This window comes from Bombina bombina, chromosome 4 (genome assembly GCF_027579735.1).
Source record: "Bombina bombina isolate aBomBom1 chromosome 4, aBomBom1.pri, whole genome shotgun sequence".
Taxonomy (NCBI): domain Eukaryota; kingdom Metazoa; phylum Chordata; class Amphibia; order Anura; family Bombinatoridae; genus Bombina; species Bombina bombina.
This window is the reverse complement of record NC_069502.1, coordinates 804,438,911-804,457,754: the sequence shown is the minus strand read 5'-3', so window position 1 is coordinate 804,457,754 and position 18,844 is coordinate 804,438,911. Positions and strand designations below refer to the sequence as shown.

The 18,844-nt window shown below is 41.2% G+C and overlaps 1 long non-coding RNA gene across 1 annotated transcript in view; it reads left to right on the top strand.

The window, feature by feature from the left end:
* The first annotated feature begins 2,645 nt into the window (after positions 1-2,645).
* LOC128657053 (uncharacterized) overlaps positions 2,646-18,844 on the top strand; it is a 53,975-nt gene continuing 37,776 nt past the window's right edge. The window contains exon 1 of the long non-coding RNA XR_008402082.1: positions 2,646-2,844. This is a non-coding gene — a long non-coding RNA (uncharacterized LOC128657053). The remainder of the gene's footprint in view (positions 2,845-18,844) is intronic.

Genomic DNA, 18,844 nt, shown 5'->3' with positions numbered 1-18,844 from the left:
TACGTCACTAGCTCATGGACTCTTGCTAATTACATGAAAGAAAACATAATTTATGTAAGAACTTACCTGATAAATTCATTTCTTTCATATTAGCAAGAGTCCATGAGGCCCACCCTTTTTTGTGGTGGTTATGATTTTTTTGTATAAAGCACAATTATTCCAATTCCTTATTTTATATGCTTTCGCACTTTTTTATCACCCCACTTCTTGGCTATTCGTTAAACTGAATTGTGGGTGTGGTGAGGGGTGTATTTTATAGGCATTTTAAGGTTTGGGAAACTTTGCCCCTCCTGGTAGGAATGTATATCCCATACGTCACTAGCTCATGGACTCTTGCTAATATGAAAGAAATGAATTTATCAGGTAAGTTCTTACATAAATTATGTTTTTCTGAGGTGTAGGATACCCCATTACCCCCAACCTCCCTGATCCCCCCCCAAACAGCTCTCTAAGCCTACCCCCTCAACATATTGGCCGCGATCTTAGGTACTGGCAGCTGTTTGCCAGTGCCCAGTTTACAAAAAATGTGCCCCTGTTTTATAAAAATAAATAAAAAAACAAACATTTTCTGTAGTGTAGCTTCCCCCCCTCAATACCCTACCCCCTCCCGGATCCGTTTCCAATTTTTTTTCCCTCTCCCTCCTTTGGCTCCCTCCTTCGTTGGTGGATTGATGATTGCGCATGCTCCCAAACTCCGCCTCCTTGCACGCTCACGTTGGACATGTGCTGGTTTCGGAATGTGCGGACGAGATTGCAGCAGAGAAAAGGACTGCAGCGACATATAGGGTACGTCGCTGGTCCTTAAGGGCATAACGACCAGCGTCGTACATGGTACATTACTGGTCGTTAAGGGGTTAAAACTCAGATCTCTGAACTCTGAAATGATTTAATTATGTAAATGATGGACCTGAGGACAGACCCGTTGCAAACATAAAATACTTATAGCCCTCTCCTGGTTTGCCTCATATCTCTCAAACCGTTCTTTCTCAGTTTCCTTTAACAACATATCTTGCGATCCTATGCCTCTCTCAGTTGGAGTACCACAAGGCTCTGTCTTGGGCCCCTTGCTTTTCTCTCTCTATATATCCTTACCTTGGAAAACCTATAGCCTCCTTTTGGATTCCAGTACCACTTATATGCTGATGATACCCACATCTATCTTTCCTCTCCTGATATCTCTCCCTCTTTACTCCAGATTTCCATGCCTCTCAGCAATTTACTCTTGAATGTCTTCACACTACCTCCAACTCAATCTGTCCAAAACTGAGCTGCTTCTTATCCCCCCCCCCTCTTCGAGACATCCAACACCTGACATTTATCTGACAGTTGGAGACTCTATTCTCAACACCTCACCCCAGGTCCGCTGTCTTGGGGTCACACTAGACTCAGAGCTCACATTCAACCCACATATACAAACACTTGCCAATTCCTGCCGTTCACACCTTTGCAACATTTCCAGAATTTGTCCCTTTCTTACTCAAAAAACTACAAAAATATTTATTAATTCCCTCATTTTGTCACGCATCGATTATTGCAATCTCCTAAATGGCCTTCCAAAACTCCACCTCTCCTCCCTCCAATCTATTATGAATGCTTCTGCTAGACTCATCCACCTAAGTCGCCGATCTACAGCAGCTGCTCCGCTCTGCCAGTCTCTACACTGGCTCCCCATACACTCCAGAATACAATTGAAAGCATTAACCCTAACTTACAAAGCACTCAACAGTCTAACTCCCAACAATATTTCCTCTCTCATCGTGAAATATTTCCTATTCCGTCCTCTTCAATCAACCTCTGACCTACGTCTCTACACTCCTGTTATCTCTACATCCCACTCCCGCCTCCAAGACTTTGCACGTGCTGCTCTTGTCCTCTGGATCTCTCTACCCCGCTCCATAAGACTGTCTCCCACCTTGTATAGCTTCAGACGCTCCTTGAAAACTCACCTATTCAGCGAGGCGTACCATCTCTTCTCCACCCCTCATTCGAACCAAACTAATACATGAACTGCCTGACTCACTTCTGCAACTACAACCGATGTAACAAGCTACCCCAACCTTATGTTTCTGCACCCTAAACCTGTAGACTGAGCTCTCTGAAGCAGGACCCTCTTCTTCCTGTACCAGATTTGTTTAGTTTTGTTATGTTTTGTGTTTTATAAAAAATCTTTGTCATTGTATACCCCTATCGTACCCAGCGCTACGGAATTTGGCAGAGCTATACAAATAAATGATAATAATAATATTACTGTATAATCAGATGTATGTGAGATAACTGCACGTGGACATGAAACCCACATTTTTTTTTTCTTTTGTGATTCAGATAGAATATGTGATTTTAAGCAACTTTCTAATGTACTTCTATTATCATTATTTGTCTTTGTTCTTTTGGTATCTTTATTTGAACAGCAGGAATGTAAGCTTAGGAAACTGACAATTTTTTGGTTCAGATCCTGGGTAGCACTTGCTGATTGGTGGCTAAATGTATCCATTTAAGCAACTTTCCAATTTAATTCAATTATCTAATTTATTCTGTTCTCTTGGTATCTTTTGTTGAATAAATGCCTCATGTTATTGGCTCAACCAGTGCATTCAGCTAGTTCCCAGTAATGCATTACTTCTTCTTTAACATAGGATACCAAGAGAGTGAAACTTGTTTAAAATTGTATGCTCTATTTTAGTTATGAAAGAAAAAACATTTGTGTTTCATGTCCCTTTAAATCCATTTAACCAAAAACCTAATTGTATTCTTTATTAGAACTAACAGGTCACAGTGATGAAAATCTAGACACAGGATCACATGGAGACCTTGTACATAATATTCAGCCATCAGATGTCTATACAGGTGAGTGATCTATGGTATAAGCTTCACAGTTAGAAAACTCAGATTCTGAAATTATTTCAACCTATAAATAACTATCGGCTAGATTACGAGTTTTGCGTTATGAGTGGCTCATAATGCTGCTTTTTCACCTACCGCTGCTATTCCGAGTCTTGTCAAAATAGCTGTACCGCACACCTTTTTGGCCGTAACGCAAATGAACTAACGCACCTTTCAAAAAGTACTTTTTCAATGGGACTTCCATAGCGCCGGTATTATGAGTTTTGCCTGGGAGGCCAAAAAGTGAGCGGTACAGCCTATACCGACAAGATTCGTACCGCGATCTAAAGTCAGTAGTTATGAGCTTTACGTTACAAAGCTGTAGCATAGAACTCATAACTAAAGTGTTAAAAAGTACACTAAAACCCATAAACTACCTATTAACCCCTAAACCGAGGCCCTCCCGCATTGCAAACACTAAAATAAAATTATTAACCCCCTAATCTGCCGCTCCTAACATCGCTGCCACTATAATAAATATATTAACCCCTAAACCTAACACCCCCTAACTTTAATATAATTAAAATAAATCTAAATAAAAATTACAATTAATACCTAAATAATTCCTATTTAAAACTAAATACTTACCTATAAAATAAACCCTAAGCTAGCTACAATATAACTAATTGTTACATTGTAGCTATCCTAGGTGTTATTTTATTTCACAGCTAAGTTTGTATTTATTTTAACTAGGTAGACTAGTTAGGAAATAGTTAACTATTTACTAGCTACCTAGTTAAAATAAATACAAATTTACCTGTAAAATAAAACCTGACCTGCCCTACACGAACACCTAACATTAAAATAAAATTAACTAAATTACATTAATTAAATACAATTAAACTACATTTTTTTTTTAAAAAAACACTAAATTACACAAAATAAAAATGAAATGATCAAATATTTAAACTAATTACACCTAATCTAATAGCCCTATCAAAATAAAAAAGCCCCCCAAAATAAAATAAACCCTAGCCTACACTAAACTAAAAAGGGACTTTTGCGGGGCATTGCCCCAAAGAAATCATCTCTCTTTTACCTGTAAAAAAATAATACAAACGAACCCACCACCCACACAACCAACCCCCCGCCCTCCCCAAATAAAATCCTATCTAAAAAACCTAAGCTCCCCATTGCCCTGAAAAGAGCATTTGGATGGGCATTTCCCTTAAAAGGGCATTTAGCTCCTTTTCAGCCCAACCCCTAAGCTAAAAATAAAACCCACCCAATAAACCCTTTAATAAACCTAACACTAACCCCCGAAGATCCACTTACAGTTTTTGAAGACCGGACATCCATCCTCAACGAAGCCGGGAGAAGTCTTCATCTAGACAGCATCTTCTATCTTCATCCTTCCGACGCGGAGCGGCTCCATCTTCAAGACATCCGTTAGGGAGCATCCTTTTCTGTCGATGGATCTTCAAGAATGAATTATCCTTTAAATGACGTCATCCAAGATGGCGTCCCTTGAATTCCGATTGGCTGATAGAATTCTATCAGCCAATCGGAATAAAAGATGAAAAAATCCTATTGGCTGATGCAATCAGCCAATAGAAATGAGCTTCAATCCTATTTGCTAATGCATTTTTCACCTTTAATTCCGATTGGCTGATAGAATTCTATCAGCCAATCGGAATTCAAGGGACGCCATCTTGGATGACGTCATTTAAAGGAGAATTAATTCTTAAAGATCCATCGACAGAAGAGGATGCTCCTCCCCGGATGTCATGAAGATGGAACCGCTCCACGTCGGAAGGATGAAGATAGAAGATGCCGTCTGGATGAAGACTTCTGCCCGCCTGGAGGATCACTTCTTGTCGTCTGGATGAAGACTTCTCCCGGCTTCGTTGAGGATTTCTTGCCGCTTGGATGAAGAATTCTCCCGGCTTCATTGAGGATGGATGTCCGGTCTTCAAAAACTGTAAGTGGATCTTCGGGGGTTAGTTTTAGGTTTTTTTAAGGGTTTATTGGGTGGGTTTTATTTTTAGCTTAGAGTTTGGGCTGCAAAAGAGCTAAATGTCATTTTAAGGGCAATGCCCATCCAAATGCCCGTTTCAGGGCAATGGGGAACTTAGGTTTTTTAGATAGGATTTTATTTGGTGGGTTTTACTGTTGGGGTGTGTTTGTATTTTTTTTTTTTTTTTTACAAGTTAAAGAGCTGATTTCTTTGGGGCAATGCCCCGCAAAAAGGCTATTGGCAGTTTAGTTTAGGCTAGGTTTTTTTTTTTTTTTTGGTGGGGGGGGGGGGGCTATTTTGATAGGGCTATTAGATTAGGTGTAATTAGTTTAAATAGTTGATATATATTTTTTTTTATTTTCTGTAATTTAGTTAATTTTATTTAATTGTAGTGTAATGTTAGGTGTTAGTGTAACTCAGGTTAGGTTTTATTTTACAGGTAAATTTGTATTTATTTTAACTAGGTAGCTGGTAAATAGTTAATAACTATTTACTACCTAGTCTACCTAGTTAAAATAAATACAAACATAGCTGTGAAATAAAAATAACACCTAAGATAGCTACAATGTAATTATTACCTAATTTAGGTATTAATTGTAATTTTTATTTAGAATTATTTTAATTATACTAAAGTTAGGGGGTGTTAGGATTAGACTTAGGGTTAAGTTTAGAGGTTAATATGTTTATTATAGTGGCAGTGATTTTAGGGGCGGCAGATTAGGGGTTAGTAAGTGTAATGTAGGTGTCAGTGATGTCAGGGGCAGCAGATTAGGGGTGTTTAGACGTGTTTTTTATGTTAGGGCGTTAGGTGTAAACATAACTTTTTCTTTCCCCATAGGAATCAATGGGGCTGCGTTACGGAGCTTTACGCTGCTTTTTTGCAGGTGTTAGGCTTTTTTTTAGCCGGCTCTCCCCATTGATGTCTATGGGGAAATCGTGCACAAGCACGTAAAACCAGCTCAAAGCAGCGCTGGTATTTGTGTGCACTTTGGTGCGGTATGGAGCTTAACGCAACCATATCGCCCGCTAACGCAGGTTTTTTGCAAACCTGTAATAGCAGCGCTAGAGGGAAGTGAGCGGTGACAATAACTTGCAAGTTATTACCGCACTGCTCATAACGCAAAACTCGTAATCTAGCCGTATGTAAATGACGAGCCTCAGTACAGACAGGTTACAGTGATAAAATCTGTTACATAAACATACCCTGTCTTCCCTTCCCTCTCTCCCTCTGCTGCATGCAAATACCACACACACACAATCTCTATTCTATTTCACCTCTGCTTCTTATTCATAGTACATACACATGGCTTTATTATCTTCTCTCCCATCTTCTGCTTCATGTTAATGGCACACTCACATGCCCTCTCTCTCACCCTCTACTTCATATGAATAGTACATACACATGCCCTCAATTCTCTTCATTCTCTCTTTATTCTCACCCACTGATTCATGTAAATGATACACCTCTTTGACGACGTGTGCTCTCTCACACAAAACGCGTAAGAGGCGTTCTGTTGCACAGGACAGGGGTTTCACCCATACCTTGTACTTTCCTCTTTATCCACGAATAAACTTTGAAGCTTGAACTGATTGCTGTTTCTCTTGTTGAAAATGATACACACACATACCCTTTTTTCTCATCTCTCTTACCATGTGCGTTATATAAATTGCACAGCACACACACACCCTCTGTTCCCTTCTCTCTCTCACCTTCTACTTCATGTAAATAATACACACACACACACACACACACACACACAATCTCTATTCTATTTCACCTCTGTTTCTTATTAATAGTACATACATATGGCCTTTATTATCTTCTCTCCCACCTTCTGCTTCATGCTAATGGCACACACACATGCCCTCTGTTCTCAATCACCCTCTGCTTCATGTGAATAGTACACACACATGCCCTCTCTTCCCTTCTCTCTCACCTTCTACTTCATGTGAATGAAACACACAGAGGCCCTCTCTTCCCTTCTCTCTCACCCTCTGCTTTATGTAAATGGTACACACACACATGCCCTCTCTTCCCTTCTCTCTCACCCTCTGCTTCATGTAAATGATACACACACATGCCTTCTCTTCCCTTCTCTCTCACCTTCTACTTCATGTGAATGAAACACACAGAGGCCCTCTCTTCCCTTCTCTCTCACCCTCTGCTTTATGTAAATGGTACACACACACATGCCCTCTCTTCCCTTCTCTCTCACCCTCTGCTTCGTGTAAATGGTACACACACATGCCCTCTCTTCCCTTCTCTCTCACCCTCTGCTTTATGTAAACGATACACACACATGCCCTCATGTTAATGGTACACACACATACCCTCTCTTCCCTTCTCTCTCACCCTTTGCTTCATGTAAATGGTACACACACATGCCCTCTCTCTTCCCTTCTCTCTCACCCTCTGCTTCAAGAAAAATGGTACACACACACACATGCCCTCTCTCTTCCCTTCTCTCTCACCCTCTGCTTCATGTAAATGATACACACACATGCCCTCGTGTTAATGGTACACACACACATACCCTCTCTTATCCCTTCTCTCTCACCCTCTGCTTCAAGAAAAATGGTACACACATACACATGCCCTCTCTCTTCCCTTCTCTCTCACCCTCTGCTTCAAGAAAAATGGTGCACACACATGCCCTCTCTTCCCTTCTCTCTCACCCTCTGCTTCATGTAAATTATACACACACACATGCCCTCTCTTCCCTTCTCTCTCACCCTCTGTTCATGTAAATGGTGCACACACATGCCCTTTCTTCCCTTCTCTCTCACCCTCTGCTTCATGTAAATAGTATACACACATGCCCTCTCTTCCCTTCTCTCTCACCTTCTGCTTCATGTAAAGGATACACACACATGCCCTCTGTTCCATTCTCTCTCACCCTCTGCTTCATGTAAATGGTGCACACACATGCCCTCTCTTCCCTTCTCTCTCACCCTCTGTTCATGTAAATGGTGCACACACATGCCCTTTCTTCCCTTCTCTCTAACCCTCTGCTTCATGTAAATGATACACACACACACACATGCCCTCTCTTATCCCTTCTCTCTCTCTCACCCTCTGCTTCAAGAAAAATGGTACACACACACACACGCCCTCTCTCTTCCCTTCTCTCTCACCCTCTGCTTCAAGAAAAATGGTACACACACATGCCCTCTCTTCCCTTCTCTCTCACCCTCTGCTTCATGTAAATGATACACACACATGCCCTCTCTTCCCTTCTCTCTCACCCTCTGCTTCATGTAAATGATACACACACATGCCCTCTCTTCCCTTCTCTCTCACCCTCTGCTTCATGTAAATTATACACACACATGCCCTCTCTTCCCTTCTCTCTCACCCTCTGCTTCATGTAAAGGATACACACACATGCCCTCTGTTCCATTCTCTCTCACCCTCTGCTTCATGTAAATGATACACACATGCCCTTTCTTTCCTTCTCTCTTACCATGTGCGTTATATAAATGGCCACAATATATTATCGAAAAGAAACTCCGGATTGTTTCAGAAGTATTAGTGCAAATATGCAATGTACAGTTTAAGGTGTCTAATGCATTTAATGTGATGCAATAAAGTGTGGCAGTAAGTGACAGTTCATATAATAAAGTGCTTTAGTGCCAAGAGCACAAGTATACCCAAAATACACTTATAGTCCAATATAATCCACTAGCCTTATGGCCTCTCTTACCGGACTTTTGTTTACTTCTAATGGGCACGGGCATTGCCTCTCCGAGTGCTCACAGGTCTTCAATGGCATGGCTTGGCGTCCTCATGGATCTGCTGTCATTGCTCTGTCGTCACTCTGTTCTGCCCATCCTCATCATCGGGTCATCTCCTCCAATGGCAGTAGAACACCTGCTCACACCTCACCCAGCAAGCTGTGTGTAGCGGATAAACTGGCGATGCAATAGGCAAAAGAAAATAAGCATCCGCCACAATATAGTTAAAATCCAAACTTTATTCACATCCTGGTTAAAACAAACTTTCCAAGGAAGTTGGCAGCAACATAGAACAAAAGAAAGTGGTGTGGGGGGCGTGTCCAGGCAGCGGCTCTGTGCAGTCGCACTCTTCTGTAGCTCCGGGAGAAAAATTCAATAATCCGCCAGTTATTGCTTTAATCCTACAGCATCTGACACTAGACCGAACTGCAGCAAGACCATATACAAGACCCTACCGTTAGTGGCTGTATTAATGATCCTGGAGGCGGAATTGGACGATTGAGGCCTGTAGCGGCGGCGATCTTACAGGCAGCGTTCCCCCCCCCCCTGGATTCCAGGGGTGTCTAGCCAGAACTGATTAATTCAAGTACCTACAATAAACTTGCCGCACCCAACAGCTTTTCTTACTAAGAATCAGCATACCGCTTTGGGCATTGTAATCACAGGGTGAGAGCGGACGCAGACATCAGCCAGCCATAATGGGAGTTAATGACCTTACCACTGCTCTGGACCTCCGCTTGGCTAAGTTAGAAGCCCTGATGCAAGCTTTAATAGATAAAGCTCCTTCGGAGCAAGATATACTTTATCTAATGGAACGTTTAGAAGCTACTGGGGTTGCTGAGCCGGCGCTACAACAACTCGTGAGGAGTGAGCCCGCAGCACGTATAAAGCCCGGGGAAGACAAGCAACATGCCGGGCTGAGGATAGGAGCAGCCATACAGTCAGGCGGCAGCCCTATTATAACTCCCTTATCATATGAAGGCAATACATGCAGAGCAGCGGAGACATCACACCAATACAGCACGCAAACTATCGGCTTTTCATTAAAACCGGGTCTGTCAAGCTGGAGATATAACACTACTTTACCTAAGATGGCGTCTGGAGCCACAATGATCCACTCACAGTTGGAGAAACTGGACCTTGCATATATGAACTTCAATGCAAGTACGCAGCGGAAACATCCCATTACTCTTGGGATTGAAGATCCCATGGACTCAGCAAGATTGCAGCTATATTTAGAACAGGACTCTGAGCTCCCGTGGAGGCCATGTGGACTCTGGGGGAGCCCGGAGATGGCCGCGTACCTGGAAACTCTAAGCTCACTCACCTTTAACACGGCACCGGATTGTATTTTGGGGCGCTCATGGCTTGCGGAGGATCTTGACCCCCGGTATAGCCCTCCCGAGACTAAGAACTACCCCACACCATCCCCCGGCACTATTTCTACCAGACATCCTAAACTGCCGAGGGGAGATACTCAGTCCTGCCAAATTACCGGCTTCGAAGGTGTTAATGTCCCATATGGCAAGCAGCAATATTCAGGGGGCTGATAACTCTCTTTAACAATAGACTATACTTGGGACTATCTTAAGGACTCAAATATAAGGTTTGCTGTTTGGTTTTGCTACCACCGTTTGATTTGTTGTTTTAAGGTTTTGCACATAAGTTCAAGATATGTATGTTTTATTAGTTTACCACGTAGTTTCTATACCATTAATCTCATTATTACTTTCCAGAGGCCCAGGACATAGGAGGTTGATTCGAGGCAGAGGGAGACAAACATTTCCTTAGTTTATAGTCCTCAGGTTACATATGGCATTTTCACCCATGTCAATGGCATGCATATTAAACATATTGTTTGTTACCTCACTCGCGGCCGCGGTAGCGGGTGGGGGACATGTATATATTTTATAGCTGGGATACCGCCATTTGTCTGCCAATATGCACTCCTAACAGCTTTAACATCAAATTTTACCCCCTTTGCATGCAATACCCTATTTATTTTGATGTGCAGCTGAACGATACCTCTTATACAGTATTCTTATTAAATCACTTAAGTGTGGCAAGGTCATGATATTTCAGGATACAACTACTTTGCCTTTTTATTTCCATTAAGATGGTCTGGATAATCTCGTGGTGGGGCTTGCTCAACTGTCTCTAAGGTTATATATATTACCTAATTAACTAAGCCTTATTTTTTACAAGTGAATATAATAGCTGTAGGTACATCTAAACATAAAAATGACAACTTTTATGGCTAGTTGTGTCTATTGACACAAGTTCTTATGTGTTGTTTTGTCTCTTTGTTAAATTTTACCCTTGCATATCCCCAAAACTGTTTATAAGTGACTTTGTATCAGATCCATGAGTGGTCTGCAGTGCTAAAATTGGGGATCAGAAGGAAGTACACTGAATTAGACAATGTGTTTTTAAATATTAGTCCCCATCTTTGAGTATAAAGGGTAGATTGTCATCATCACGCAGTAACTGTTCCATGTTCTCTAGCAGTCAACAGAGGGGATTAACTTGATAATGTATTGACTCAATGACATATTGTATTATACTATTTCTGAGGTATGCTATGATGCATACAGTTTATGACGTGTACTTTTGCTTGATATGAATAAAGCTTTTTTGAAAATCAAAAAAAAAGAAAAAAAAAAAAAAGAAAGTGGTGTGGCACTGATAGCTTATGCGTTTCGGCTAAAAATCCGTAATCATAGCCTGCAGTACCTAGTCTCACACCGGTTAAAATAATTGCAAATCGCATCCTATTGGATAAAAAAAATAATGATAACAACACCCACTTTCTGTGATGAAAGTTAACACTTTCAATACACACAACCACATGCAATACTCAATGAATAATGCCATACTGAGGAATCTGAAGAAAATATATTCGAAGTGTCTGAGGTAAAAGACGACTTAGTGATAGGCACTCATAGGAACATCTACTTGAAACTACAGAGATATGGAGAATATGGGGCATATATAAATGACCGGAGCTATCCCGGTTCTGGTAAGCAGAATAGAGGCAGTGGAAAATAGTCAACTTTGATTGATAGAGAAGGGCAGTGCTATAGATGATAATGAACATACTGATCATTAGCTAATAGTAGCTCATCATTTAATGAGGGGGAGAGACTAAGAGATGGAAACAAAGCCATAATGGAAACCCTACACATGATGTCAAGATGGACATATGATTAATCATAGCCGAAACGCGTAAGCCATCAATGCCACACCACGTTCTATTGTTCTATGTTGCTGCCAACTTTCTTGGAAAGTTTGTTTTAACCAGGATGCGAATAAAGTTTGGATTTTAACTATATTGTGGCGGATGCTTCTTTTCTTTTGTCCGTTTATATAAATGGGACACACACGCACACCCTCTGTTCCCTTCTCTCTCTCACCCTCTGCTTCATGTAAATGGTACACACATGCCCTCTCTTCCCTTCTCTCTTACCCTGTGCTTCATGTAAATGGTACACACACACCCTCTCTTCCCTTCTCTCTCACCCTCTGCTTCATGTAAATGGTACACACACACCCTCTCTTCTCTCTCATCCTCTAGTTCATGTGATAATACACACACACATGCCCTCTCTTCCCTTCTCTCTCATCCTCTACTTCATATAACTGGTACACACACAAGCCCTCTCTTCTCTCTCCTCCTCTGCTTCATATAACTGGTACACACACATGCCCTCTCTTCTCTTTCATCCTCTGCTTCATATAACGGGTACACACACATGCCCTCTCTTCTCTCTATCCTCTGCTTTATATAACTGGTACACACACATGCCCTCTCTTCCCTTCTCTTTTACCCTCTGCTTCATGTAAATAATACACACACATGCCCTCTCTTCTCTTTCATCCTCTTCTTCATATAACTGGCACACACACATGCCCTCTCTTCTCTCCATCCTCTGCTTCATAAAACTGGTACACACACATGCCCTCTCTTCCCTTCTCTTTCACCCTCTGCTTCATGTAAATAATACACACACATGCCCTCTCTTCTTTCTCATCCTCTGCTTCATGTGTATAGTACATACACACACCCTCTCTTCCCTTCTCTCTCACCCTCTGCTTCATGTAAATGGTACACACACGCCCTCTCTTCCCTTCTCTCTCACCCTCTGCTTCATGTAAATAATACACACACATGCCCTCTCTTCTTTCGCATCCTCAGCTTCATGTGAATAGTACATACACACACCCTCTCTTCCCTTCTCTCTCACCCTCTGCTTCATGAAAATACTACACACACAATCTGTATTCTATGTCACCTTTGCTTCTTATTCATAGTACATACACATGAGCTTTATTATCTTCTCTCCCACCTTCTGCTTCATGGTAATGGCACAGACACATGCCCTCTCTCTCACCCTCTGTTTCATGTGAATTATTTATACATATGCCCTTGATTCTCTTCATTCTCACCCTCTGATTCACGTAAATGATACACACACATGCCCTTTCTTTTCTTCTCTCTTACCATGTGCGTTATATAAATGGCACACACACCCTCTGTTCCCTTCTCTCTCACCCTCTGCTTCATGTAAATAGTACACACACACCCTCTGTTCCCATCTTTCTCACCCTTTGCTTCATGTAAATGATACACACACATGCCCTCTCTTCCTTTCTCTCTCACCCTCTGCTTCATGTAAATAGTACACACACATGCCCTCTCTTTCCTTCTCTTGCACCCTCTGCTTCATTAAAATATATTACGCACACGCCCTCTCTTCCCTTCTCTCTCACACTCATGTAAATGATACACACACACATGCCCTCTCTTCCCTTCTCTCTCACCCTCTGCTTCATGTAAATGATACACACATATGCCCTCCCCTCCTTCTCTCTCACCCTCTGCTTCATGTAACTGGTACACACACATGCCCTCTTCTCTCTCACCCTCTGCTTCGTGTAAATAATACACACACATGCCCTCTCTTCTTTCTCATCCTCTGCTTCATGTGAATAGTACATACACACACCCTCTCTTCCCTTCTCTCTCACCCTCTGCTTCATGAAAATACTACACACACAATCTCTATTCTATTTCACCTCTGCTTCTTATTCATAGTGCTTACACATGACCTTTTATTATCTTCTCTCCCACCTTCTGCTTCATGCTAATGGTACACACACATGCCCTCTCTTCCCTTCTCTCTCATCCTCTGCTTCATGTAAATGGTACACACACATGCCCTCTCTTCCCTTCTCTCTCACCCTCTGCTTCATGTAAATGGTACACACGAATGCCCTCCCTTACCTTCTCTCTCACCCTCTGCTTCATGTAAATGGTACACACACATGCCCTCTCTTCCCTTCTCTCCCACCTTCTGCTTCATGCTAATGGCACACACACATGCCCTCTGTTCTGTCTCATCCTCTGCTTCATGTAAATGGTACACACACATGGCCTCTCTTCCCTTCTCTCTCACCCTCTGCTTCATGTAAATGGTACACACACATGCTCTCCCTTCCCTTCTCTCTCACCCTCTGCTTCATGTAAATGGCACACACACATGCCCTCTCTTCTCTTCTCTCTCTCACCCTCTGCTTCATGTAAATGGTACACACACGCACTCCCTTCCCTTCTATCTCACCCTCTGCTGCATGCAAATACTACACACACACACTCCCTCTCTTCCTTCTCTCTCACCCTCTGCTTCATGTAAATGGTACACACACATGCCCTCTCTTCCCTTCTCTCTCACCCTCTGCTTCATGTAAATGGTACACACACATGCCCTCTCTTCCCTTCTCTCTCATCCTCTGCTTCATGTGAATAGTACACATATTTGCCCTCTATTTACTTCTCTCTCATCCTCTGGTTCATGTGAATAATACACACACATGCCCTCTCCTTCTCTCTCTCGTCCTCTGCTTCATGTAACTTGTACACACACATGCCTTCTCTCCCCTTCTCTCTCATACTCAGATTCATGTATCTTGTACACCCACATGCCTTCTCTCCCCTTCTCTCTCATCCTCAACTTCATGTAACTGGTACACACACACATGCCCTCTCTTCTCTCTCACCCTCTGCTTCATATAACTGGTACACACACATGCACTCTCTTCCCTACTCTTTCACCCTCTGCTGCATGCAAATACTACACAAACACACAATCTCTATTCTATGTCACCTTTGCTTCTTATTCATAGTACATACACATGAGCTTTATCATCTTCTCTTTCACCTTCTGCTTCATGGTAATGGCACACACACATGCCCTCTCTCTCATCCTCTGTTTTGTGTGAATTATTCATACACATGCCCTTGATTCTCTTTATTCTCTCCCTGTGTTTCATGTAAATGATACACACATGCCTTTCTTTCCTTCTCTCTCTCACCCTCTGCTTCTTATGTGCGTTATATAAATGGCACACACACACCCTCTGTTCCCTTCTCTCTCTCACCCTCTGCTTCTTCTTCATAGTGCATACACATGACCTTTTATTATCTTCTCTCCCATCTTCTGCTTCATGCTAATGGCACACACACATGCCCTCTGTTCTCTCTCACCCTCTGCTTCATGTAAATGATACACACACACACACACACGCCCTCTCTTTCCTTCTCTCTCACCATGTTCGTTTATATAAATGACACACACACACCCTCTGTTCCCTTCTGTCAATCTCACCCTCTGCTTCATGTAAATGGTACACACACACTCTCTGTTCCCTTTTCTCTCAGCCTCTACTTGTGTGAATAATACATACACCTGCCATCGATTCTCTTCATTCTCACCCTCTGATTCATGTAAATCATACTCACACATGCCCTTTCCTCCTTTCTCGATTACCATGTGCGTTATATAAATGGCACACTCACATCCTCTGTTCCCCTCTTCTCTCTCACCCTCTGATTCATGTAAATGGTACACACACACCCTCTCTTCTATCTCATCCTCTGCTTCATGTGAATAGTACACACATATGCCCTCTCTTCCCTTCTCTCTCATCCTCTGGTTCATGTGAATAATACACACACATGCCCTCTCTTACCTTCTCTCTCACCCTCTGCTTCATGTAACTGGTACATACACATGCCCTCTCTTCTCTCTCAGCCTCTGCTTCATGTAACTGGTACAGACACATGCCCTCTCTTCTCTATCATTCTCTGCTTCATGTAACTAGTACACACACATGCCCTCTCTTCCCTTCTCTCTCACCCTCTGCTTCATGTAAATGATACACACACACATGCCCTCTCTTCCCTTCTCTCTCACCCTCTGCTTCATGTAAATGATACACACACATGCCCTCTCTTCTCTCTCATCCTCTGCTTCATGTAACTGGTACACACATACACATGCCCTCTCTTCCCTTCTCTCTCACCCTCTGCTTTATGTAAATAGTACACACACATTCCCTCTCTTCCCTTCTCTCTCACCCTCTGCTTCATGTAAATGATACACACACATTCCCTCTCTTCCCTTCTCTTTCACCCTCTGCTTCATGTAAATGATACACCTACACATGCCCTCTCTTCTCTCTCAACCTCTGCTTCATGTAAATGATACACACATATGCACTCTATATCTCATCTCCTCACGCTCTAGTTCATGAAATGGTATTCTGAAAACTGTTTTCTCTTGTAAGGTGTATCCAGTCCACGGATCATCCATTACTTGTGGGATATTCTCATTCCCAACAGGAAGTTGCAAGAGGACACCCACAGCAGAGCTGTTATATAGCTCCTCCCCTCACTACCATATCCAGTCATTCTCTTGCAACTCTCAACAAGCATGGAGGTAGTAAGAGAGAGTGGTGAAATATAGTTCGTTTTTTTTTCTTCAATCAAAAGTTTGTTATTTTTAAATAGTACCGGAGTTGCGCTATTTTATCCCAGGCAGTAAATAGAAGAAGAATCTGCCTGAGGTTTCTATGATCTTAGCAGGTTGTAACTAAGATCCATTGCTGTTCTCACATATGTCTGAGGAGAGAGGTAACTTCAGCGGGAAAATGGCGTGCAGGTTACTCTGCTATGAGGTATGTGCAGTTATAATTTTTTCTAGAAATGGAAATGCTAGAAAATGCTGCTGATACCAGATTGATGTAAATTAAGCCTGAATACAGTGATTTAATAGCGACTGGTATCATGCTTACTCTCAGTGGTAATACCCTTTTAAAATTGCAGTATAAAACGTTTGCTGGCATGTTTAATCGTTTTTATATATGCTTTGGTGATAAAACTTTATTGGGGCCTAGTTTTTTTCCACATGGCTGGCTTAAATTTTGCCTAGAAACAGTTTCCTGAGGCTTTCCACTGCTGTAGTTTGAGTGGGAGGGGCCTATTTTAGCGCTTTTTTGCGCAGTTAAAATTACAGACTGAGATATCCAGCTTCCCTCAGAAGTTCCCTGAATACTATAGGACATCTCTGAAGGGCTCAAAGGCTTTCCAAAATCGTTTTTTGGGGACGGTAGGGCCACAGCAGGCTGTGGCAGTTTGTTGTGACTGTTAAAAAACGTCTATATCGTTTTTTTGATCCGTTTTTTGAACTAAAGGGTTAATCATCCATTTGCAAGTGGGTGCACGGCTCTGTTAACTTATTACATACACTGTAAAAATTTGGTTGATTTACTGCCTTTTTTCACTGTTTTTCAAATTCTGACAAAATTTGTTTCTCTTAAAGGCACAGTACCGTTTATTATATTTGCTTGTTAACTTGATTCAAAGTGTTTTCCAAGCTTGCTAGTCTCATTGCTAGTCTGTATAAACATGTCTGACATAGAGGAAACTCCTTGTTCATTATTTTTTTTTTTTTTAAATATTTTTATTGAGAGCACAGATGGGATACAGAAAAAAGAAAAAGGTGAAGACAATAGCAGCGGGGAACAGTCTCAATATTATAACAATACAAAAAATATATCTGTCATGGCGTTCTCTTCTAGAGAAAGGAGAATACCATGGAACAAAAGGAAAAATCCAGCAACCATACATTAAACAAATCATAGCATTAAACTCTATAGCTAGAATAAACTGGACTCTTCACTATCTGTCCCGACTATGTCTTCCAATATGTCTCATCTGTGGGCTTATTTTCTAATAAGAATTGCTATACAACACAAAAAACTAAAAAAAAAGGAAAAGAAAAAGACGAAGAAAATAATAAAAAAAAAAAAAAAAAAAAAAAAAAAAGTTAAATACGCCAAAATTTATGTATTCTTATCAGCCTTCTAGTTTACGGTCGCATTCAATTCTCTAGGGTAATGACTTATTATACTTGCGGCAATTCCCCTCTTAGTGTTGCATTCATAACGTATTCTGTTGATCTTAACGGATAAATAATTTTCTTCTGTATATCTATTGCCTGGGAGTATATGAAAGTTTCCCACTTTTTAAAGAAAGTCTCAACTTCCTTACTTTTATCTTGTTCTATCATACATTGTTCTAGTGTCATTTGTTTAAAGATAAAGTTATTCACTTCTGCTATGGATGGTAGTTTTTTTGAGATCCAAGTTCTCAGCAATAGAAACCTTGCCACCCCTATCACTAATTCAATAAATAATTTATTTTTTATTCTGGAATCTGCCTGTAATAGGAAAAAGACTGTGTCTCGGGAGATTGATATCCCGGTTTTTAATATCCTTGAGAGTAGAAAACTTATTTTATTCCAATACTGCCTAACTAATGTACATTCCCAAAAATAGTGTACAATATCAGCCCCACTGTTACCACATTTCGCACATTTATCCTTAATTTGGCTGTTCCATCTTGACATGGCACATGGTGTCAGGTATGTTTGATTAAGCAGGAAGATATGTGCTTCTCTGAAATTAGTAGAAGTGAAAATCTTATTTATTTTATTAATACTATTATATATACGATCTTCATTACATTCTCTAAACCCCTTCAGTTGCCATTTTTTGACGATAAGCTTTAAGTTTAAGCTACCCTCCTGTCTCAAAGATTCATTGTACCATTTTCTAATCGAGAAATCTCCTGCTTTACTTAAATTAAAGTTCAACATAAGTGAGGGCCAATCCCAATCCTTATTTTGGAGGTGTAATAGCTTATTGGCTAGACTCCTTATTTGTAGGTACGCAAAAAAAAATTTATTGGGTAAATCGAATTCAGCTCTTAATTCCTCAAACGTCTTAATGTACGGATTTTCTGTGTTGAAATTAATCATTTGACCAATATATATCAATCCCTTACTTTTCCATCTATGGAAGACTGCAGATTTTAACGCTTCCGGGAAAAGGGGGTAGCCAGTAATTGTTAAATAATTAGATGTTGTATAA